The sequence below is a fragment of the Ursus americanus genome, chromosome 4 (genome assembly GCF_024610735.1).
Source record: "Ursus americanus isolate L20-20 chromosome 4, mUrsAme1.1.p, whole genome shotgun sequence".
NCBI lineage: Eukaryota > Metazoa > Chordata > Mammalia > Carnivora > Ursidae > Ursus > Ursus americanus.
The window spans coordinates 13,258,851-13,283,002 of NC_142130.1; the positions used below are offsets into that span (position 1 = coordinate 13,258,851).

Consider the following 24,152-nt stretch of genomic DNA (forward strand, 5'->3'; position numbering starts at 1 on the left):
ATTAGTTTTGGTCCTCTAACAAATAGTTTTGTTCCTTTTTTTCTGAACCTGGCAATAGAACAGATAGATCTGCAGGTTTGGATATGTGACTCGGTTCCTGCTACTCTCATTGTCCCCTTTGGTTGGACATAGTGCCTATCCATAAGTGAGAATAGAGTGCAAGTAAAGGTAATTAATCTGATATCTTTGTGAAACTGAATGTTGTGGGGACAGAAAAAGACTTCTGCTTCTGGTAAAGATAGAATAGCAGGGACTAGAAGTACCTTCCTGCTTGAAACAAATAAAAAAAAAATGTACGTAACATATGAAGTGAGAGCACTCAAGACATTGGACATCAGGCAGTGAAGGAAGGCCATCCCTGAAAAACAGAAAACAGAAGTGCCTCATGAGATTGCCCAGCTCACTGCCTAGAGAGAGATTCTAGTCTGGGCTGGGAGGGGGCTCGGGCAGAGCAGAGCTGCCTCCCAGACTTGTCGCTGACAGCTTGGAGAAGTCCAGATTTACGAGTTATAAATCCTTTTTATTGTTAAGCTACTTCAATTTGGGTTTCAGTCATATTAAGGAAAAGAGACTTAATACACCTTCTTATATTTCATTTTCCTGTCCATTTCTCTTTTCCCTTATTCCTGAGTTCCTTTTTTTTTTTTTTTAAGGGTTAAAGCCAGTTCTGTCAACTGAGTTCTTTTTCAAAGTTAGTCATACCTCAGGCATTGCTGAAGTCACATGTTCAGTAAGATCTGACAAGTACCCTTTTCTATGTAGCCTTAAGTATGTAAGCTGCAAGAACCACAGCCTTTAGAGTGATTTTTCGAATTAAATTGTTAAAATCTGTTTTTAACGTAGTATTTTCTGAAAAATCTATTCTTCTGCAGACAGGCTTACAGATATCATCTGTTAGGGCTGGAAATTGACTTTCTAGCCACTGACACTTGACAGGATGTTTATTTTCCTGTTATAACAATTGCCAATTGTCCACCAATTTCTCTTCTCACAGAAATAACGAAGGTCATCTGTGATGAACTACACTCTCTAGAGCCTCTCTCTGATAATTTCTTTATATACATATTTGATATTGGTTATTCATTTCCCAAAAAAGAAAAAAAAATGAAGACAATCAGTGTAAAATGCTGTCAAGGGTGGAGCAGAGAGAAGATAAAGGCGTTTGCATGTTATTCTCAACCTGACTATGAAAGCCATCACCCAACAAGGATGGAATGTCAGCACAGATGCTTTTTTTTTTTTTTTTAATTTCAAAAAAGCTCTGCAGCTTGAAGATAAAATGTAACCTTGCAGTTGCTAAGGTAACTAGGATTTTTTTTTTTTTTCCTCCTTAGGAATAGCTGAACAAATTAGGTGAGGAAAACTTCTGTAAATTGTCAATACATGGATGCCCTAAAGCTGCAACAGCTAAATGGTTCATTGGAATCCTAGGTAACGAATATGTGGGGCAAGTCACCTAAAAGATACATTTGGTGTTGATCTGATTAGTTTCTTGAGCAATTTCATGCAAATGCATAAAATCACAGTTACCCCTCCTTTTTTAGTTTTGACAACCTTTCTTCCCCTAGTTAATGTTATGCAACTTAATGGCTATCAGTGGTCCTAAGACTGAGGATCCAGAGAGAAAATTTCTAGCTACAATAAAATATGACAAGGTTAATCGTTGGCAATGGTCTACTTTATAATCAGCACATATTTAGAATTCTATATTGATATTTCCCTGTTGTTGCTATTCCCTGGGGCTTCCTTGTGGTGCGGCATCATTAATCTTTCAACATTTTGCTGGCAGGATTATTTGTGAAAATATTTTGGAATTAGAGACTAATGGTTTTTGCATGAGAATCCACTCATTTTGTTTGCTTTCAAAGTATCCCAATGTATTTTGACATTAAAATACGTTGATAATATCTATGATATTTCGTGGTTTCTAAGATGCACATTTTCCCACATTTTAGTATTCCTGAAATTAGGATAAATGTTCCAATTGATGGTACCTGACAATTGCCATTAACCACTTTTTTTTTTATTATGTTAGTCACCATACAGTACTACTTTTAAAGTGTCTTGTGCACATAATAATCAATGATGTTATAGACTGGATGGGATATAGTATTATGACTTACTGGTTTGAGAAAAGAGTTGGTAAGAATTTGTCCCATAAACTGTTTTCACTTTGTCTTACCAAGCAGTACATTAACAAAACATGATTTTCTAGGCTGATCCTCAGTGTAACCAGCTATCACAGCAGTGTTGTTGATATAAATGTTTTTTACCTGCAAGTGTTCTGTGGATTATTCAGATGTCACATGATCATCTGTCACTAACTTCCTGTGCATACAAAGCTTTAAAACAAACCAGGTAACAAAAATGGGTACACTCTGAATATACTAAGGAGGAAAAGCTGTGTTTGCTAGTAATTTATGTTTCCTCGATATCACGTCTGTCCTGTGGCTAGGCATCTGATTAACTGGTGATAGGCATTCACAGGATACCTGCCCCGGGCTAGAAGTTCTGCCTTCCGGTGCGCTTTGAAGACCGTTGCCTGCCAGTCAACTCATTCACTAACTGTGCCACCTGGCAAGTCAGTTAATTCCCCTCAAACTTGGATTCTCATCTGAAATAAAGGGATGATTTCACAGATTTGATGATTGTTCAAAGATTAAACCACATATATTGTACCATAACTGGTACTCAGTAAATGGTTTTTTCCCTTTTCCTTTTTTTCCTCTATACCTACCAATTGAGTTGATTTTTCTATTGTACCAAATTAATGAAAAAAATGAAATTATTATATTCTTCATATTTTATAATATGATAAAAAGTTATAGCTAGGAAATGTTAGTCTTCTCTTAGTCGGAAGGTTTGAAGAATTAAAGCAGTTGACTAATGAAACCTAAACTGAGGAAAGTAAAATTCTAGAATTAGTCTTCAAAATAATTTTATAATCTCTATAAGCAAGAGATGACATATGTCTTATGCAGAAAGATAAGTTTTTTCTGGTTTTATATTTTATTGCATTAAAAATCACATTAGAGCATGATAGTTCGTGCCATATGGAGTACAAAGGGAGCGGGTTTGGTAAGGAGATAGACCTGATTCTGTAGTATCAGTTTGGATGTAGCTAACCATGAGACTAGTATAAGTTACTTCACTTTTTTGAGCCCTAGTTTCCTACAGGTGTTATTAGACTAATACTATTGTTGTTTGGGAGAATAAAAGGTAGAGAGTATGTGTGAAGTGTTAGACATAATCCGTGAGTTAGAATAGGTAGTGAATAAGTGTACCTTCAATACCACAAAAATTTCTTTAGAAAGGAAAATTTTCTCATATAGGTAAAATTCAGTTATAATAAACTTCAGAGGACATTTTCATCTTTTTTTTTTTTTAAAGATTTTATTTATTTATTTGACAGAGATAGAGACAGCCAGCGAGAGAGGGAACACAAGCAGGGGGAGTGGGAGAGGAAGAAGCAGGCACATAGCAGAGGAGCCTGATGTGGGGCTCGATCCCACAACGCCGGGATCACGCCCTGAGCCGAAGGCAGACGCTTAACCACTGTGCCACCCAGGCACCCCCATTTTCATCTTTATTAAAGATTTTATTTATTTATTTGAGAGAGAGAGAGCACAGAGGGAGAGTGAGAGGGTGATGCAGACTCCCCCCTGAGCAGATAGCCTGATATGAGGCTTGATCCGGGCACCCTGAGATGATGACTCTAGCTGAAAGCAGACGCTTAAACTGAGCCACCTCGGCATCCACAGAGACATTTTTAAATGCCATCTTCTTAAATATGAATGTATTGGAGGACCAATTCCCAGTCTGCAGGAGTTTGGGAACAAAATGAATGCCCAGGTCTTTGTAGCTGACTGTCAGGGACTTTTAATTAGTGAGGGAATAAAGGTCCACTACCATGCACATGTACTCCAACCCTACAATTCATTTTTGGGTGCTTTCGTTTATGAGTTTTGATGAAAAGGCTGGGGTTTAATGGAGTTTTACTTGTTTTTTGGAATGTTTGAGATGGGAAAAGATACAGGAAGTTAAACTTAATTGCTACTGAATAGACAAATAAAAATAGCTCTGCTATAGATTAACTCTATAAACTGTCAGTTGTGGACAAGTTCTAAGCATTCCAGAAAATAAGACAACATTAGAAACATGATACGCAATTGCCTACTTCCTGAAATTGAAATGTTTGTCAAACTTGAATGGTCTAAATATAAAGCTTAGCAAATTTTAAAGCAGTGAGTTGGCTGAATTATTTCATGCGAGTTAGTGTATTTGCTGGGTGAGGGGAGTATATTTTGAGGGATGACAGCACAGGAGGTGTAATGTTGTCTTCTGTGTTGTCTTGGTGATAAAGCTCTTTCAGGTAATTTTTGTGATTACCATTTAAAAACATAAGAGCTTAGTGATTAAGAGCCAGGCCTGAAATCAGATGGAGGTTGCTATCTCACCGTGGTTAATTGACACAGTTTGACATTGGAATATTAGGAAGCTTTCTAAACCTAGTCTTCCCAACTTTAGAATAGGGACGACTTCATAAAGCTGTTGTGAGTGGTAGAGTCTGATTTTGAACCAATAGTCTGGTTCCAGGACACATGCCATTGACTGTTAGGCCAGATGTCCAAGGTATATTTTGTTTTGAAAGATTCCATTCAGGGCACCTGAGTGGCTCAGTTGGTTAAGTGACTGCCTTCGGCTCAGGTCATGATCATGGAGTCCCGGGATCGAGTCCCTCGTTGGGCTCCATGATCAACGGGGAGTCTGCTTCTACCTCTGACCCACCCCCATCTCATGCTGTCTCTCTCTCTCAAATAAATAAATAAAATCTTCAAAAAAAAAAAAGATTCAATTCAGATCATTTTATTTGGGGAATAGAAAGGAAAACGAAAATAGGTTAATAATGTTAATGGATAAAAAATTAAATCGTATCATGTAATACTTCAACAATTTTAGAAAGAAAAAATGTAACCTAACTTTTGACCCAAGCAAAGTTAAGAGTTTATGGTAATAGCTTGTATTATGTTTTAGGTGTTATGGTTCATTGAATCAGAGGGGTTGAAAGTGTAAAATAATATCTACAGTCTAATACATAGTGTTTAGTGTGTGTAACTATATTCAATTTCATACGTGGTATTCTTTAGTACTATTTCTGTCTGATCACCATTCCTGGTTTATGTATGGTGGTAAAGTGTTTCAGGCAATAGTTCTCATTTGAAACTTTATTTGTGACATGCTGAGAGCTCTTTTAAAATTAAAAATTTGATTTAATTTTGTTTCAGAAATTACTTCCAATTTTCCAAATGTAAATTAATATCAATCCATAAGTGGAGCAGAAAAAATTGAATTTTTACATGGCCTATTTTTTTTTAAAAGATTACTTGTGTATTTTTCAAATGATTCTCAATTCTTAACCGGCTATGAATTTAAACCAGACCCAAGAACTTGTTGATGAAAAGAAAAATAATATCAGTGATAGCATATTTGCATTATGCGTACTGTGTTAAAGGACATTTTACATTTAGAGTCAGAATGGTCTGTTAAAATGCTTGGTCACAACTTTCATTCAGTGACTTTGAGCAAAGATCTGAAACTGAATATAAATATAGCAAAGTGATAGCTTTGGTTGTTTAAGATGTTCTTTAATTGTGGTAACATGTGGCCCCAGAAATATCCCGTGGGTTTTATTTCAGTCACACTGAAAAATATTTAGTTTAGTTGACTACTTCCAGCACAGCAGGACCTTGCTTCGAGAAAGTGTCTTAACTGTCTTGTCCACTACAAGTTGTTTTATTAAGTTCTTGGAAGGTCTTTTCTAGATCAAATGGGATTAACTATTTGGAACTTGTACTTTATGGTTTAATTAAAAGAAAGTTGCAGTTCAGTCTTTCATTTGTTTTAGATCTATTTCTTTGTCTTTTTTGAACCATCAACTTTAGGGAATTAAAATAAGGAAAAGCATCATTGCAACCTGGCTCCAAAGATATTTATATGTAACATTGTTGAAATAAAGATCCTATGGAGTCTTCATCACAATTTTCTGAGCCTAACTCATAATTTATTTTGCATATTTTTAAACTGAAAATAAAATTGAGTGTCAAATGTCTTTAAGAATGTTTATGTAATTATACTTATACTGTAAAATCCATATTAAATACTTGTGATAAAAATAAAATATGCTATGTAACAAGTAAATAGGAAGAGGCCTATTTTGAAAGCATTTATTGTGACACTTAATCATTGTTACCATGTAGCATATTTGATTTCGCGTTAAAAAAAGAATGTATGATTATGAAAGCGTATCAAGTATAATAAATGTCTCTTTAATCAGAACAATATTTAGCATGCGCTTATTCAGAAAAGATTAGTCACTTGTAATCCAATCTAATAATTTATAAGTCAAGTATAGCGATGATACTTAGAGAAATAATGAAAACGGGAACACACTAGATTTGGGGAGATGGTACTTACTGCAAAATGGAAAACATTTTGGAGTCAGACAGATGTGGGATTGTAACACTATACTTAATCTTGGTGCAAACTTGAACAACCTATTTAACTCTTCTGTACCTTGTTTTCCTTTTGTGCAGAAGGTAAAAAAAAAAAAAAAGCCCTTGTATCAGTTATTGCTATGTAAGTAAGCATCACAATACTTTGTGACTTACATAGTAAGGACCTACTACTGCTCACTAGGTTCAGCTCAGCCAGGTTTACTTGTGCATCTGTGATCAGTTTTGTGGATGAGGTAGGTTATTTTCCCAATCTAGGGTCTGGTGATTAACTGGCTGAAGTTTGGTCTAAGGTGGCTTCACCTGGGACAACTGACCTCTCTTTCATGTGATGGCACCTTGTTCCAGCAGTGTAGCTTTGTCTTGTACTCACAGCAGAGTGGAGGTCCAAGAGAGTGAGAGGAAGCACACAAGGTGTCTTGGAGCTGGCATCCTGTCATTCCGCTGTGTTGGTCAAAGCACGTTACACAACTAGGCCTGATTCAAGGAGTGTGGAACAGACTCCACTTTTTCATGGGAGTAGCTATAGAGTTGCATGGGCGAGTGTGTGGATCAAGGAAGGAAAAGAGTTATGGCTATTTTTGTAATGTACCATAGTCCCTATCTAGCGATTTAATGTTGTCTTTGGAAAGTATTTGGCAGAAAATGTTTGCAAAAAAATCATTTAAACAAATGATTGTTTAAAAGGAAAAAATAAAGTTAACTAATTTAATTTTTAGAATGAAGCCACTTAAATTCTTAGAATATTTTTCTTCTTTTGTTGTTTTTTTTCCTTGATGAAGCCTGCAGTGATTAATCATTTAATTTTTTGCAAGTTCAACTTCTAAAACAATCACTCAGATAAAAAAAATCAAATATGGCAAAATTTTATAAGAATTCATGGGACGTTTTACTTTTAGAAATATGTTTTCAGAATTTTAGAGGTCAAAACTACAGTTGGTGGAAAATACTCTCATTCGGAATGCTTGGGCATGGATAGGAGCTTTCCATTGTGCCATTTGTTTATTATCACCTGTTCCATCCTTCATTTTTGGTGAAAGTATATCATAAAATATAAATAGTGTTATTAATAAGATAAATTATCTTTGATTGTTTAAAAGGAAAAAAAAATAAAAGCTTTTTATTTTGAAATAATTTTAGACTCGCTGAAAAGTGGCAAAAATAGGACCCGGTTCCCATTTATGTCCCAGTCCCATTTCTCCTCATATTAACAACATATATGGCCACAGTACATCTTTGAAGACTTGGAAATTAACATTGGTGCAACCCTATTAACTACAAATCTTATTTGAATTGTACTGATTTTTTCCCTAATGCTTTCTTTTCTTCTGTTCCAAGATCCTATCCAGGATCCCACACTGAGTTTAGTTGTTATTTCTCCCTAACCTCTCCACTTTGTAAAAGTTCCTCCGTTTTTCTCTTTCCCTCATGAACTAGACAACTTTTGAAGAGTGCTGACAAGTTATTTTGGAGAAAGTCCCTCTATTTGGATTTGATTTTTCTCATGATTGGAATAAAGTGGTGATTTTTTTTTTACATTAATACTACTGAAATGATGCTGTATTATCAGCTCACCAAGTCAAGAAGGTTTATGATGTCAATATGTCTTCTTAGTGGTGATATTAATCTGATCACTTGGTAAAGCACATGTCTGCAACTTTTCTCTATTATAAAGTTACTATCTTTCCCTTTTTAGTAAATGTCTTCAGGGAAATACTTTGAGTGGTGCAAACCCCAGGCCCTAGTTTCTAAACATTCTGCAATAAAAGGAACAAGGACTTCTTGGAAAAATGGCTGATTCCAGGTGGGGCAGGGTAAACATAAAAGGAGCTTGAAATATCTTGTGGTAGGAGAGTCTAAAAAGTGCTAAAAAAAGATGGTGGTTGTTGAAAAAGCATGGATGACTGAGGCTAAAATGATTTGAAAAAGAAAATAAATGCTAGTTTTGAATATTAACCCATAGAATTAAATACACTTCCATGAGTCCATACTGACATAAATATATAATTGAGTAAATATTCAGGGTAGATATCTTAGCTTGGGCTGCTCTAACACAATGCCATAGACTGGTTGGCTTACGTAACAAGTATTTATTTCTCATAGTTCTGGCAACTGTGAAGTCCAAGATCAGGGTGCTGGTATGGCTGAGTTCTGATGAGAACCCACTTGGCTTACAGATAGATGCCTTCTTTCTATATCCTTACATGGTGGAGAAAAGACAGCTCACCTCTCCCTTGCTCCCCTTAATAAGGTCACTAATCCTATCATAAGGGCACCACTCTCATGACCTCGTCGGAAACTAACTGCCTTCTAAATTTCTGACCTCCACATGCCCTCACGTTGGAGGTTAGGACTTAAAAAAATGAATTTAGGGCATAAACAAACATGCAATCCATAGCAGTGGAGAAGGGACAGGTATTCCATTCAGTAGAATTTTGATTAATAAAAGTAGAAGGATGGGGAAAATAAACAAATCACCATTAGGCAAACAGCATAGCAATGATTTTTGTCCATCAATGGATCTTGGAATTAGCAAAAGTTTGAGGAGAAACAGGATTTGCATAGTAGTTTTCATTTTTGAAAATGATAAAAATAATTTTTTGAAACATACCAGTGTTTCCTTCTCTATAGAGTTTTCTTACCACATATCTAAATACCATCATTTTTCAATGCCCTAGTCTTAAATAATGAGAGAAAATTATTCATTTTTTAAGAACGTAGCCTCTGGCTAGGCACAGAGCTACAGAGCAACAACAACAACAAATCAGGTTCCCTGGTGCTTTTCAACATCTTCCATAGTTTTGTTAGCTTGGCATTGCAGGTATAAAATATAGAACTTCAATTCCTGCTATTTTTTGGAAGTTCACCAGTTCAAAAAGGCCCACGCCCTGTCCCTTGGCAGAGTGATTATTAGAAAAACACATGCTGTAATGACATTCATAAGTCTAACCAGCTGTGCATCGAATTGAGGCATGGGGTTAGATTTGTAAAAAAAAAAAAAAAAAGCAACATAAAGTGGAGAAAAAACCATAATAGTAACTTAGTTGCTCCAGAACACTCTATTCTTTGTTACATATTTTTTTGTATAGAGGAGGTAGAAATATTTTGACTTAAAAGTAGATAGCCATAGCCATCATTGTAATTTTCCATGAATTGTTTCCTTTATTTTTATAGGATTAAGGGGATGTAAATGCAATTGAAGAGGAAAAAATCTGAAATTTAAGTTAAATTTTTGAATCACCAAATGTAAGAGCTTGAAGGAGGCTAGAAGTGAGTCAGTTCAGCATATTAATTTAACAGATATAGAAATTATAAAACAGAAGTTAAGGAATTTAAAAGATTTGCTATGGTTTCACTCTTCTTTGAAATTTGTCGTGACCTAATCATGATTAAAGAAGCTGGACTTGCTTACAAGGGGTGTACAACTTTATTTTTAGAGTTAGTTATTGGCAAACAGACATTGACAGCAAACTAATGATAATTTTATAACAGCCAGTTTTAATATTTAGCTTATCAAATTGTAAGGCATAGTTAAATTATAATACAGCTTAGTATAAAATTGTAATGACAGTAAAAGGCATTAGAAATAGGTAGCTGGGGAAATACATATATTTCACTGGTTAATATAATTTGGAATAATAATGCTTAAATCCCATTATTACTGTCTTTGATATTCCTTTATTCATGAGTGACTCATTGATTAGTTCACATGTACAATGGAAAATAAAACTCAGAAGGTCCCTTGTTCATATAGAACTTGTAGTCAAGTGGAGAGAAATCAATAAGAAATAAATAATTATTTAATTACCATTTTTGAATACTGTTATATGGGAGACATGCATCTTTTAGGAGATGACATTTAAGCTAGATTGACCAAAAAAATAAAGGAGCCAGTCATGGGAAGGTGGAGGCATAGCCTTCCAAGGAGGGCAGTGGCTTGTACTAAGTGAGACATGAAGAAGGCTGGAAAACAGGCAGTGCACAGGAGCATAGGGAACAGAGGAGAAAGTTTGTGGTAGGTCAAGTTAAAGTGTTTGGATTTTATATTAAGCATAATAGAAAATCATTGAAGGATTTTAATGAGGGGAATTTTATGTTTTTAAGGAATTGTTCTCACTGCCCATATCAGGGAAATGATGAATGACACAGCTAGTAAAAGTACCCTAATATGTTCTTCACCTCTTCACTTTTTTTTATCATTATTCTCCATCTCTTCCAAAAATTATAGAATATGCTATAGAATCGTGATTGAAGAATTGTATAGCTTTAGATAATCTCTTTAAGTGTCATGCATTAATAAATATGTAAGTATGTTTTGAGTATACACACATGCATGGCACTATGATTATATGAATATATATGATACATATTCTAAAAATAAAAATAAAGTAATTCTATTTTTGCTATGATTTGATTGAGAAAATACCTTTGTGTATATGGGTTTGAGGGTCCCTTTCAATAATTCTTTCAATTAACAACATTGGACTATTTGGAGGTGTGGAATTACTGACCTTGAATCTTTTTATTTTTCCTGCTTTACAAAGTATTTTTATGTATGCAAATGAGTAGGCCAATCTAAATTGTAGTCCTGTCCCTGTTTGCTTACTAGTTGTGTAACCTTGATCAAGTTAATTAACATTTCTGTTTTTGAGATTCCTTAGTCTCTTCTATAAAATGGTACCTATTCCAACAGATTTTTATAAGAAATAATTACGTAATGTATATAAAGAATTAAACATTATGCTTAGCATACAGTATATATTCAATAATATTATTTTAAAATTTGTTATAGATTGATAATAGTGAAATCTTTTAATCTTCTCTGTTCTGTCTTTGCTCTAATCAAAGCCATCAGTGTTTCTCTCTTAGTGCACTTTGCATAGATCTCTTTTTTTTTTTTTTAAAGATTTTATTTATTTATTCGACAGAGATAGAGACAGCCAGCGAGAGAGGGAACACAAGCAGGGGGAGTGGGAGAGGAAGAAGCAGGCTCATAGCGGAGGAGCCTGATGTGGGGCTCGATCCCACAACGGCGGGATCACGCCCTGAGCCGAAGGCAGACGCTTAACCGCTGTGCCACCCAGGCGCCCCTGCATAGATCTCTATATGCTTATCTTTCTTGCCCACTGAAAGACGTCTGCATATGGTATCTAGCAAGGACATAAAGGAGGTGAGACTGATGTCAATTCAGAACATAAAAAGAAATCAAATAAATAACATTACCTGTATTGCTTAATTTTAAAAGTAATGGAATTTGGAAGTTCAAGGGCAAGGTCAATTGTGACATCTTATAAAACATGGAAAGAATAGATACAGTGGGTGTATTTTTGTAGATTTTACTTCCTATAATTAAAAAAATATATATTAATTTGTATAATATGCATCTTATGTAGTTTTATTGATGCTACATTCATCAACCGTAACTAAAAGAGTTATTTTGAGTAATTCTTTCCAGAAAAGATAGGGGTGGTTATTCTTATTTCTGTTATTTTCATTAGTTAGCTATTCATCAAGTCTCATCGTTAATATGTCTTGAAGGTAGTCTTAAAGCTTTCAATAGAACTTTAACCAAAATAGATAAATTGAAATATGGTATGAATAGCTTTGAATAATTATACCATATAGTATACTTTATATATACTAAGCAGAATAATTATTTGAGGTCTCCTTTAAGATGAATATTCTAAATGTTCTTTGCATATACTGCAGTTAGGACCAAATTAAATAGAATCACTTAATCTTACAAAATACCTGACATGCTGTTGGGTTCTTAATGAAATTTCTTTCCTCGCACTTTGAAGGGGACATAGTTTTACACAAATCAAGTATGTTATTTCTGTTAAATAGGTATTTTGAGGGCTCAACCAATCACAATACATCTGTTGACTATAAGGCTCTGCCTGTGTACTACCTAAAATCATGTAATGATCAACCAATCATCAGTACCCGGGCCACAACTTGAGAAATAATATAGTTGGTAAAATTATGATTCATGTAAAATAACACAGAATGCAATGTAGAATAGAGGTTAAAAATCAAACTACCTGGGTTTGACCTGGTTCTAACAACTCAGGAGCTTTGCGATCCAGGGGAAGTCACACAGCATCTCCCTTTCTCACTTTTCTATCCATAAAAGGATACTATATCGTAAGGTTATTATGAGGATTAAATGAGTTGAATTGTGTAAAGTGATTAGATTAGTTTCTGCTATTAAGGTAAAGGCCCAGTAGCATTTACTGTTATTATGAAGGATATTAGTTTTTGTCAAATGAAAGTAAAAAATGGTTTATTATCAGAATTCAGGGGAAAAAAACAAATCACCATGGGACACCCTCCTCTCAGCACTAGAATGCTAACTGCCTCTTCAAGGGTAGATGAGATTATTAAAGTTTGCTGGGTCATAACAAAGATGTGGTGGTAGGAAATTAGGAAGTGTTCGAGACACAATGAGATTGTTGGTTTGAATAGAGTGGAAGCTTCTCGCAAGTGCATAGTGAAAGAAGAGGTATGAACACCAGGTTGACTTGACCCTATGTTGTGAGGAACTGAGGCCTGAGCAAATCGCTAGCCGTGAAAAAAGGTGACTTTTCCTGCATGATGATTTGTTATCTGTTTTCACCTTGACTTTTGTAATTTGAAAGTTCAGGCTTATTTTATCAGGTAGAAATGATTGAGGAAACTCAAGTAACTTCAACAATTTTTATGTGTTTTTAATAGATGAGATCAATCCAGTCGTAACAGAGTTGTGTGTTGAGATGAGTTTTTCTTCTGGTGGTATTTTAAACATGTTCACCAATGTCAAAGATTCACAGGTTATTGGAAACTTTGAAGACCTAAAATTATTTTTGTAATTTCAGCCCCTGATGGAGGCATGCAGTGCAGCTTACAGTGTCTCTTTCACCAGAACTGCGGAGTATAACGTTTCATTGCTTTCTCCCCAGGAGTAACTGCATTACCAGTTAGGATATATCTCACAGCATATCATTAACCAGGCACCATCAGATCATCAAAACAAAGAAACTGCTGAAGCTGAATTAGATGTTTCCACTCTAATAATGAATGTAGTGACACTAGATAAAATCGAGATACTAGCAACAACACAGACAGCCCAGGCTGATTTCTTATATTTCCAAACATTAGATTATTAACTGTTTTGTACATCCTGACTTAATTTTTCTGTATCTTTCCAAGTATCAGAACCACTGGCTGAGAAGCATATGTGCAGTGGTGTTCGGAATAGAAATTAAATCTACTGAAATTTAATGGTATCAAAATGAGCAGTCATTGGGCATATTACTTCAATACTGATTGGAGAACTACTAGGCTCTCCTTAGCTTCCCGTGTTCTTAGTAAACCCTGCTGGATACTGGAGTTCCTTCTATGCTCCATCAGCATGGTTTGTAAGCAGCAGAATATACTGTACATTCTCTGTTTTTGGTGAATTTTGCATGAACTTTAACAGTGCTTAAAATTCCCAAGATTTAATTTTGTGACTATGACTTAGTAATATAATATATTCAAGATCACCTTAACTATACTGTGTCATTTAGAAAGCATTACTTCAAAATTTATAATAAAAAGATTATGTGCCTGTTGGCTTTGCTGAACCTTGGTGCCTTTTTTGCTCTTCTAATTAAGGGTACTTCTGTTAAATAATAAAATAGTTTCTCTTTGAAGAGGGAATTATTTGGAACTTTAGTTTTCTAAAATCAGCTTTTTTCTCCCATGGTGTAGACACACTTTCTTTTTCAAATCCTTGATAATTGAGATGTATTTTCTCTGCTTTGAGCTCCTCTTTCTTTCATGAATTCCTGTTACAAATAGGTCTTCTAGTTTCTTCTGGGAATCTCTTTATGATCTTGTGAGCATTCAATTATTAAACTGCACAAGGTTTTTGAAAAGATGAATCATGTCTCCTCATTGTAGATCTTGACAGTTAATTTTTATAGGTTTTAGACCAACTATGCTGTTCTTTTTCAAAGCTTCATCACAAAATGTCTTTTTTTTCAAGTAAAATAATCTATATAATGGCACCTTAGCCTGTGTATATGTATCCATTAGAATAGTTCCATTAAAGTTTTGATTATTTGCCAGGTATCTTCTCTGAATAGCCAATCATTTTGCCCTATGAATTACAATAATTGATGCTATTCAAAGATATTTGCTGTAGGGTATGTAGACATATTTAGTCTGGGGTATTTTTAATTTTTAAAAAGAAATGAACTCCCAAATTCTATGAATATGTTTTCTTTTAGTGATAAATACATGAAATTGATATAGTGCCCATATTCTGATCTATACTTTAGAATACAGCATTTGGACTTGGGAACTAGATAGAATTGGGTACTAGCATTTAAAAGGTTTTTTAGCCTTGACCATATATTTAACCTCTTTACATGTTTTATGGTATGTAAACTTAGGCAATTTTTTTTTCTTTTTTTTTAATTAATTATTTTTAAATTTCTATTCCAGTATTGTTAACATACACTGTTATATTAGTTTCAGGTGTACAATATAGTGATTCAACAGTTCTGTACATTACTCAGTGCTCATCATAAGTGTGCTCCTTAATCCCCATCACTTATTTCACCCATCCCCCCACCCACCTCCCCTCTGGTAACCATCAGATTGTTCTCTATAGTTAAGAGTCTGTTTCTTGGTTTGTCTCTCTCTCTCTCTTTTTTCCTCCTTTGCTTGTTTGTTTTGTTTCTTAAATTCCACGTATGAGTGAAATCATATGGTATTTGTTTTTCTGACTTATTTCCCTTAGCGTTATACTCTCTAGCTACATCAATGTTCTCGCAAATGGCAAGATTGCATTCTTTTTTATGGCTGAATAATATTCCATTATAGATATATACCACTTCTTTAGCCATTCATCTATCGATGGACACTTGGGTTGCTTCTGTAATTTGGCTATTATAAATAATGTTGCAGTAAACAAAGGGGTGAATGTATCCATTTGAATTAGTATTTTTTTTTATTTTAATCATTGTGAATCTCAGTCTCCTATTCCTTGAAATTGTGATAAATGTGTGAAATTGTGATAAAACACGTGTTACAGAGGACAGAAATTGAGATATTATTTTAACTAAATGTGTTGTAACCTTCTGAGCATTGTGTCTGACACATAAACTTGCAGCAATCAATTTATCCACTCCATTTATTCCACAGATATTTAGTTGTACTACCACTTCTATTCCTAGCAATAGTACTACTAACAACAATAACCTGCCTCCTATTTTTAGCACCTACAGTAGGATTTCTCAGCCTTTTGTGTGCAGTTGAATCTCCTGGGAGTGTTTTTTTTTTTTTTTTAAGAAAAAAAAAATATATATATATAAATTCAGAGACAAGAGGAAGAGAGAGAATGAGGACAATTCATAACCAAGTGATTCAGATTGATGAAGTATAAAATGGGTAACACAGTATCCATGTTTAACTATGAATCTAGACTACTTTATAATGGTAGCCTTCAAATCTCACTTTGGGAAACTCTGAATCTAGAGTAATAAATGAATACTTAAATATTTTCAGTTTCTTATTTAATAATAACATTACAAAGCTTTAGGTATAATTTAGTTGGCTTTAGGATATACTGAGTTTAGTCATTAAAAGTATTAAATACCAACTATTTGATAATCATTGTGTTTGGCAAACTACAGGACTCTAGGTTTCAGCCACTATCTGAAAGAAGAGTGTTCCTACAAAAGCTTTTGTAAGCTGAAATGGCATAAAGCAAAGAATCAGTTACCATTAATATATATGGAAACATTTCTGAGTGTTCCCACACCTAAAAAATCACCTCTCGTAGGCTTTCCTAATACCTTAGGATACATCATCTTGGGATCTTAGTAGATACACAAGAATCGAGATAAAGTACAGATAGTCATGGACACAGGTGCAAGCTATGGGAGGCCTGATACTGAAATGGGAAGTGTAGTTCCCAGGGGAGGAGCTCGGTGGGCCACTCTCGCTGCTGGGGGTACATGCTGCCTTTGTAATGGCTCTACAAAACAAATGCGGAATACTATTTTTGCTGTTTGCCTTTTTTCATAAAAGCAAAACTCCTTTTCAGATTTCTTTCCTTTACCAAAAATAAGTACTAATGTGGGTCTTTTGTAAAAAGCAAAGTGGCGTTATTAGAACTTTTGAAAAGTAAGGGATCCTTATGTGCTGTGCTTAAAAAGAAAAACATCATACTTGTTCCAAAGAATACACAATCTAGTGAAAAACACAACTAAAAAGTAATAAAAAATAACGTTTGAAGGATATTATGATAGAGAAGTGCAGGATATTGTTTTATGGCCTTCAGTCTTTTGCTTGCCATCCCTATTGCTAGAGCATTGATACGTTTATAAAATAGCATCCCCACATAAAGTCATGTAATCTATGCACTGTGCAAGAACACTAATGTATATATTTTAAATGAGCACTGCCAATGCACTGTCCTGCCTAGCATAAGATTAAGGTCTTGCTTTTCCATTTCTAGGGTATTAGCGTATTCAACTTCAGACATTTCTAAAACTGAAAAGATCCACACATTCAGAGGGTTTTCTTCAAAGTTAATCTGATATGATTGTTCATATAGTGCTTGAAAAATCAGCTACAGATGTTCACTTTCATGTATAGTATTGTTCTAACTAAATAAGTGTTTGTCCAATGTTTGGCTCTAAAATATTATCGATAAGGGACTATCTTGTAGTTGCCTAGGTGTTCTTTATAAAAGTCAGAAACCTATGGCAGATACATCACATTTTCTCACATTCATATAGAATGAAAGTTGGTTCATCATAAAAATTTTATTTCATGTATCTCTGACATAAACTGTTAGCAATTAAGAATAAAAACAAAGCCTGAGAGATATACTGATTATTTCTGTCATCTTCTATGAAACACTTAGACCTTTTACCTTTTTAGTAACCTGTCTCAAAGTATGTAGTTGTAGTGGTGGAGGTGATATGGGGCAATAGGCTGGGAAAATTTAACCTTTGCAGTATATACACACAGATTCATACACATAGGCACACACGTGAAGTTTGTGACTTGAAAACTTTTGAGTAACAGTGAATAAAGAATTTCCAGTTATACACCTTTAGATATGTTATTCTGTTCTTTTAAGCTTGCTTCTCTGATGTGTACCCTATATAATATATTTCTTCTGTTGCACAAACTAGCTAATGGGAACTCCTCCTGAACTCTAAGGGGATGGTGAGACAGGTGATCCACTTAAACCTCAAGTTTTATAATCACGTCCAATGTTTCTTTTTCTTAAAAGTATAAGATAAATAGGGATCCAGAAAGTGTGGTAAGTCTAACAAACTTTAAAAATTAGAGATAGGATATTTTGGATCCTTGCCACATTATTTCTGCTTTTTATTTTCTTTTTCTTTTTTCTTTTTTTTTTTTTAAGATTTTATTTATTTATTTGACAGAGATAGAGACAGCCAGCAAAAGAGGGAACACAAGCAGGGGGAGTGGGAGAGGAAGAAGCAGGCTTCTCAGCAGAGGAGCCTGATGTGGGGCTCGATCCCAGAATGCCGGGATCATGCCCTGAGCCGAAGGCAGACGCTTAGCGACTGAGCCACCCAGGTGCCCCTCTGCCTTTTATTTTCTATTTATTTTTCCATAATTATGGTAGGACCATGGTAGTGGTTTTTCATTTGGCAAAAACAGTATATAGAAAAGCAATGCTGCATGACCTGATGTTGTGATTAATCCATTGTATTCTGAGGAGAACAGTGCTCCAGTGCTTGGAAAGCTAATTAATACTTTGGTAACTTAGCTTTCCTTTAAAACTAAGGGTGTTTACTATTCATAATTTCAGAATATATGGTGAGATTGTTCTTTCTATAACCATCTTGATCTGTTTTAGAGTCCAAAATATCCACCCTTGGACACTGACTGTTTGTTATAAAATGCCCATGACTTGTTTCCTTTTTGTAAGGTCATATATTTAGTGTTGATCATTTTTAAATGAAAAAAAAAAAAGAGTAGGTAAATGAATTGACAATCAGCCAATCATAATAAGTGCTACTTACATGCTATTATTACTAAAGACCCCTTGATAAAGTTAAATCCAAACTACTGTTCTGAAGCAAAGGCCATCTCAAAATAAAAGATAAGCTACTACTAGGATTGCTTTGGCAATACTTTAATCAGGTTCCACATGATTTGAGGATCAAAAATCCAGTGGTTTTTGTTCCTTACTCTCTTTGTTTTTAATTTACTTAACAGTGCTTTTCAAAGTCAATGGAATGACTCTTTAGAGGAGGGGTCAGCAAACTATAGCCCACAGGCCAGGTCCATCCCAATGTCTGGCTTTATACATTTTTATTGGAACAGAGTCACACCCATTTGCTATTTTATTTTCATGAAGCTGGAGAAAGGAATAGCTTGCAAAGGGATACAAGGAAACTTGTGGGGGTAAACAAAGTGTTTATCTTAATTATGATGATGATTTCATGGGTGCATAGTATGTCAAAACTGATCAAACTGTTGATTTGAAACTTGTGCTGTCTAGTGTCCTTCATTAGACCCCCAAAAGTTGAATATTTTTAAAAAGCTGTAGAGATAAAGATCCAGTTTAAAAAATCAAATCATACAAAATGTATACCCAAACATGTTATCATTAAGTTCAATGGACATAAAATTATTCAATCAAACTGTCATAGAAATTTTTAACAATTTTAACATCTATACCTATTTTGCTGGGAATTAGTAACAACCCTTTGTTACTACTTAGCATCCCACAAAGCACGCTTCGAGTAACACCGTTCTGGGAGATATAAAAGAAAGCTGATGGCATCCTTATACCTCATGGATATTAAAATTTGTATAAAAATGAAACAGTTACGTAACTATAAGACAGGCTGTGGTATAGTCCCAAAGACAGTGATTTAGGGCTCATCAATAGACAATAGAATGAAAAACAGCAATGTCTTTGTAAGCCATCAGACTGGGATTCAAACTCAATTTCTTTTGTTTTCCTCATCTTAGAGTATAGGTGACTTATGAAACTGCTTAGTGTCATTTTGTCATAGGAGGATATGATAAAAATAATATGCTCTTCATGAAGCTGTTTGTATCTCTCCTTGGCAACATGCATGTAGTAAGTATTCAATAAATATTTGTTAGCTGAATAAAGAGCTTAAAAAATTGCAGTTCCATAGTTGCTAAGCAACTTGCCAGAATCCAGTAGTTACTGACTATTGCTTATCTCCTGCTGCTTTGTGATTCTTGTCTGAAGGTTGGTTTTAAAACATTTTCTAATATGTCAGTCATTTAATTAAAAAAAAGAAAGTAAGTATATTAAGCAGTATTTGCAAAATTTAGAGGTAATCTCTCTGTACAGCTATTTTAATTTTCAGGTTACCTGTGTGCCAGAGAGAGAAATATTTGTTTTATAGATAAATATCCTTTTTTGTAGAATATAAAAATATTTCTTTAAAAAGTATATATAATTCTTTAGCAATTAATTGCTATATTAAGTTTCCTGAGTATGTATGAAGTATACTTTCCATGATAATATATTCTGTAAAGTAAAAATATATCATCTAATTTGGGGGGTTTTATATTTCCATAAAACAGGGATCTGAAAAAATCATGGAACACTTACCAACATTAGGTGTAAATGTCTCAATTTCTTCATTTGTAAACAAGCATTAATAGGAATTCTTCATATACTAGGCTCTGGGTCAAGCACTCTTTCTGACATAATCTCATTTAATCCTCATGACTGACCTACAAGGTTAATACTGGTATTACCATTTTACAGAGAAAGAAACAGGCTTACAAAGGACACCTTAACATGGGGGATGGTAAAGGGAGAAGCAGAGATTTTCACTCAGATCTGTTTGCCACAGTTTTTGTTCTTCCATTTGCAAGGCCTATTATCTGAGGTTCTTCCCATATTCCCATTTGTCTCCTGAATCTCTGAGAAAAAATTTGATAGCAGAATGAGTTATACCACCTTTGTAAAGCAAGAGTCTGAGCTGCCCCAATTCCCTGGATTCACTGAGGTTTTCCAAAGGTATTCTTTAATAGAATTCTCCAACCTTTGGAGTACTTGTGTCCCTAAACATTCAAGATTGAATAAATGGGAATTGAACATGACTTGGTTCTGTGAGTTAAAATTCCTGAAATTTATGGCCAGTGAGGATTTTTTGATTAGTTAGAAGAATGGAGTTGGAGAAGCCCCCGGAGGCCTTCCTCCTCCCTCTCCAAATAGTCTTCAGAATGGGATAGAAAGTACGAGTTGCAGTTCCGCAGATACTCTCTGAAACAGTTCTACACGGATTTCTTGGATTCTTTTCCAGGTGTCCAGAGCCTTCCAAGAATTTGAGCCCTTTGGTACTTCCTTTTGTATTTTAGTGTTTATCAATTGAATGCCATTTTATAAAAAAATAGTTAATTCCTGTATGTTTGGCCTAGGGTAAACAGAATCTTTGAGAAAAAGTCCACAATAGAACCTGAGAGCGGATTTTGGAGTCTTACTGCCTAGATTTGCATCCTGTTTTCCTGATTCCCATCTGTGTAACTTGGGGCAAATTAACCTTACTTACTATGCCTCAGTTTTCTTATCTGTTAAATAGAGGTAATACTGACACCAGTCTTCTAGGGTTGTTCTGAGGATTCATTGAGGCAATATTTCTTAAACACTCAGGACAGTGCATGGTATAGTATATAGTAAGTTCTGAATATTTACTTTTATTAATTAGTTTCACTTATACAGATCTGGAACATTTTTGTGATTCTGCTTTTTCACCTTTGTTGAACAAAAGAATAAAAAAAGAATAAAGAAAATAAAGAAGAGGGACATATATTAGGAAAGGAGGAAGAGAGGAAGATGGAAGTGGAAAGGCAGAGGTGATGGGAAATTGGTCAGTTAGGAGCACAACTGAAGTCTCTTCTAGTCTAACATGGCTTGATATTCGATGAAAACTGTATATTCCTGCGATTTTATTTCCATTCATATTTGAATATGTATGATATTTCTTCGACAAGTTGATTTGCCACTGAATCTTGTGGACTTAATAAAGAAATCTGCAACTCACTAATAAAAATAAACGTTTAAAAGTTGTGAAGCTGGAACTGTCACATAATGCTTTACCTTGGCTCACAACCGTATAAAATCCTTGATATATAACTGTGCTTAAATAGGGTAATTGCCTTGTGCACAGTTAGAACATCATAACTTATCTGCAGTACATTTATCTCCAGAAGGGTCAAATGTATAATTTCTCTACCACACGATGCTGATTTTTCTATATTATAGTTATTTTGGCCAGGTTGTAGGTTAAAAGCAACTCTGAACATTTTCTTCTTTCAAATGCAACACAAATGATTTCTTTGCACATGATTACATGTTAAGTTAGCACAACCCTTATAAGGGAAAATTTATAAGGCTTCCCGGAAAAGCAGAGTTGAAGACTGCTATTTTATGATTTCACTTTGATCAAATTTATAGGCATAATCTGAATATGACCTTTTTCTAAGATTAACAATTCCTTCCTTAAGTGCTGACCATGGTAAGGAACGGTAGTGTTATAATTTGAATTTTTAAAAAATTTCTTGGGTGATGCTGTTCTTTTCAAGGACAGATATAAGCAGAATGTGGAATGGAATAGAATGAAAATGGAATTTGGGAAATGGAATTTAGGAATGATGCAAATGGTTCTTCTTTACAACTTTACTGCTCTTATTAAAAAAGTCACAGTTCCATACCATATACACTACTGTGTGTGCATGAATATCCTGCTATCAGGTGTCTCAATCATAATCATAAAGATTTATGCTGAACTTTATTTTCTAATAACAAATTTATTTTAGTAAATTGCCATTTTTATGACTAATATTCAGTTTTCTCCTATGTCTCTATAGGTGTAAAATATCTATGTCTTATATATTTATATCTAAAAAGCCATCTGAGACCTTTGACATATAGGACTTGACATATTATTAATTTTTACCCACTAAAGCCTCAACCAAATGTAATTCTTTGAAAAACAAAATGTGGTTTATTTTAGGGTTTCCTAAAATATCATTGGAGTATGCACACACATGTCCATGTTCATAGATGCCTGTGTAGAATTCTAATTTTTTTAAATAATCGTTAAATTTATCAAAGTCACTGGGAATAACATTGGATAATATTTGTTTCCTTTGCTTTTCTAGTTACTATTACTGCTTAAAAATTATCCCTAAACTGAAGTGTCTTAAAAAATGAAAATATTAATTTTATTTCTCATGGTTTCTGTAGTTAGGAATTTGGACAGGGAACTATGGAAATGACTTTTCTTTCTTCCATGTCAGAGGCTTCAACCGGGAAGAGTTTATGGCTGGGATGACTCAATAGCTGGAGGCTAGGATCACCCAGAGGCATCTTTACTGGTATGTTTGGCAGTTGATGCTGGCTATATAGTGAGTCCGGACCTGGACTATCAATTGGAATATATACCTGTGGCCTCTACAAGTAGGCTTCCTCACAGCATGGCAGCAGGGTTCTAGAAGCAAGTGTCCCCAGAGAGCCAGTTGGAAGCTTTATTGCCTCTTATGACATGGCTTAGAAGTCATATAATGCCACTTCTGCCACTGTTACAAGCCTACCCAGTTTCACTGACACGACCTCTCAATAGGAGGAGTGTCAAAATCACATTGTTAAGAAAAACATGTGCAGTGGAAGATACTGGGAAATCATTGGAAAATGCAGTCTTCTATATTGGTATAAAAGAGCACATAGTCCATAATCAGTCCATTATTAGCTCTTCTTAATGTATTTTGCAGTTCACTGACTTTAATTCTTTCAGTAATCTCAGAATTTGGACTAGGACCCACATCTTAATTGGACCGTAGTGTCAACATGTAACATCCTTGTGCTGTGCCTTTTATAATGTGTGTTAGTATGACCTTACAGTTCATTGTAGACAATGAAGTGTTCTGTCCTTTAGGACTCGGCCAGGGAAAGCAAACAAAACCACCCTTAGCTACAGTAGCTAAACATCCAACAGAAGAATATGCCTTTATTACTATCTAGAAGGAGAAGTGTAAAGCAACAGTAATGTTAATTTGCACTAAATAACAGCTTCTTGAGGTAGCCACACCTGTCATAGGGTTCCTGGGCTCCTCCTTGTGCACTGGTCTTGAGCAGCAATTCTCAAATCATTATCCACTTATCACTTGCATCAAAATCAAGAGCAAGGGTTAGCAAACTACAGACAATTGGCTAAATCTGGCCTAGAGTTTGTATGGCGAAGTTTATGAAGAATGTTTTTTTTTACATTTTTAAAGACATAAATAGTAACAAAAAAATGATATAAAACAAAGTATGTGACAGAGACCTCCAAAGCATAAAATATCACTATCTGGCCCTTTAGAGAATTTGCTGGCCCACTATTCTAGCACACTTGAAAAAAATGCAGATTTCTCAGTTTCACCACTGACTTACTGAATCTGCAGTGGGGTGGGAGGTCAATTTTGAGAATCTGCATCTTTGAAAAGTTCCCAAAACGATTTTTTTATGTCTGCTAGATTTTGAGAACCACTAATTTTGGTTGTCTACAGATAATTGGAAACATACTTGGTTTGACCAACTAACTGGTTTTTGTTATTAGATATTACTGTGTAAAAATATAGACATGA

General features: G+C 34.7%; 1 protein-coding gene across 6 annotated transcripts in view; it reads left to right on the forward strand.

Annotated features, from left to right (window-relative positions):
- NAALADL2 (N-acetylated alpha-linked acidic dipeptidase like 2) overlaps nucleotides 1-24,152 on the forward strand; it is a 1,315,864-nt gene that overhangs the window by 479,564 nt on the left and 812,148 nt on the right. The window contains exon 1 of one of the 6 annotated variants that reach the window (XM_087861407.1): nucleotides 11,294-22,904. The exons of the other annotated variants lie outside the window; for them this stretch is intronic. The gene's annotated coding sequence lies outside the window, so the exon portion shown is untranslated. Of the gene's footprint in view, nucleotides 1-11,293; nucleotides 22,905-24,152 lie in introns of those variants that run through there. 6 annotated transcript variants of the gene reach the window in all.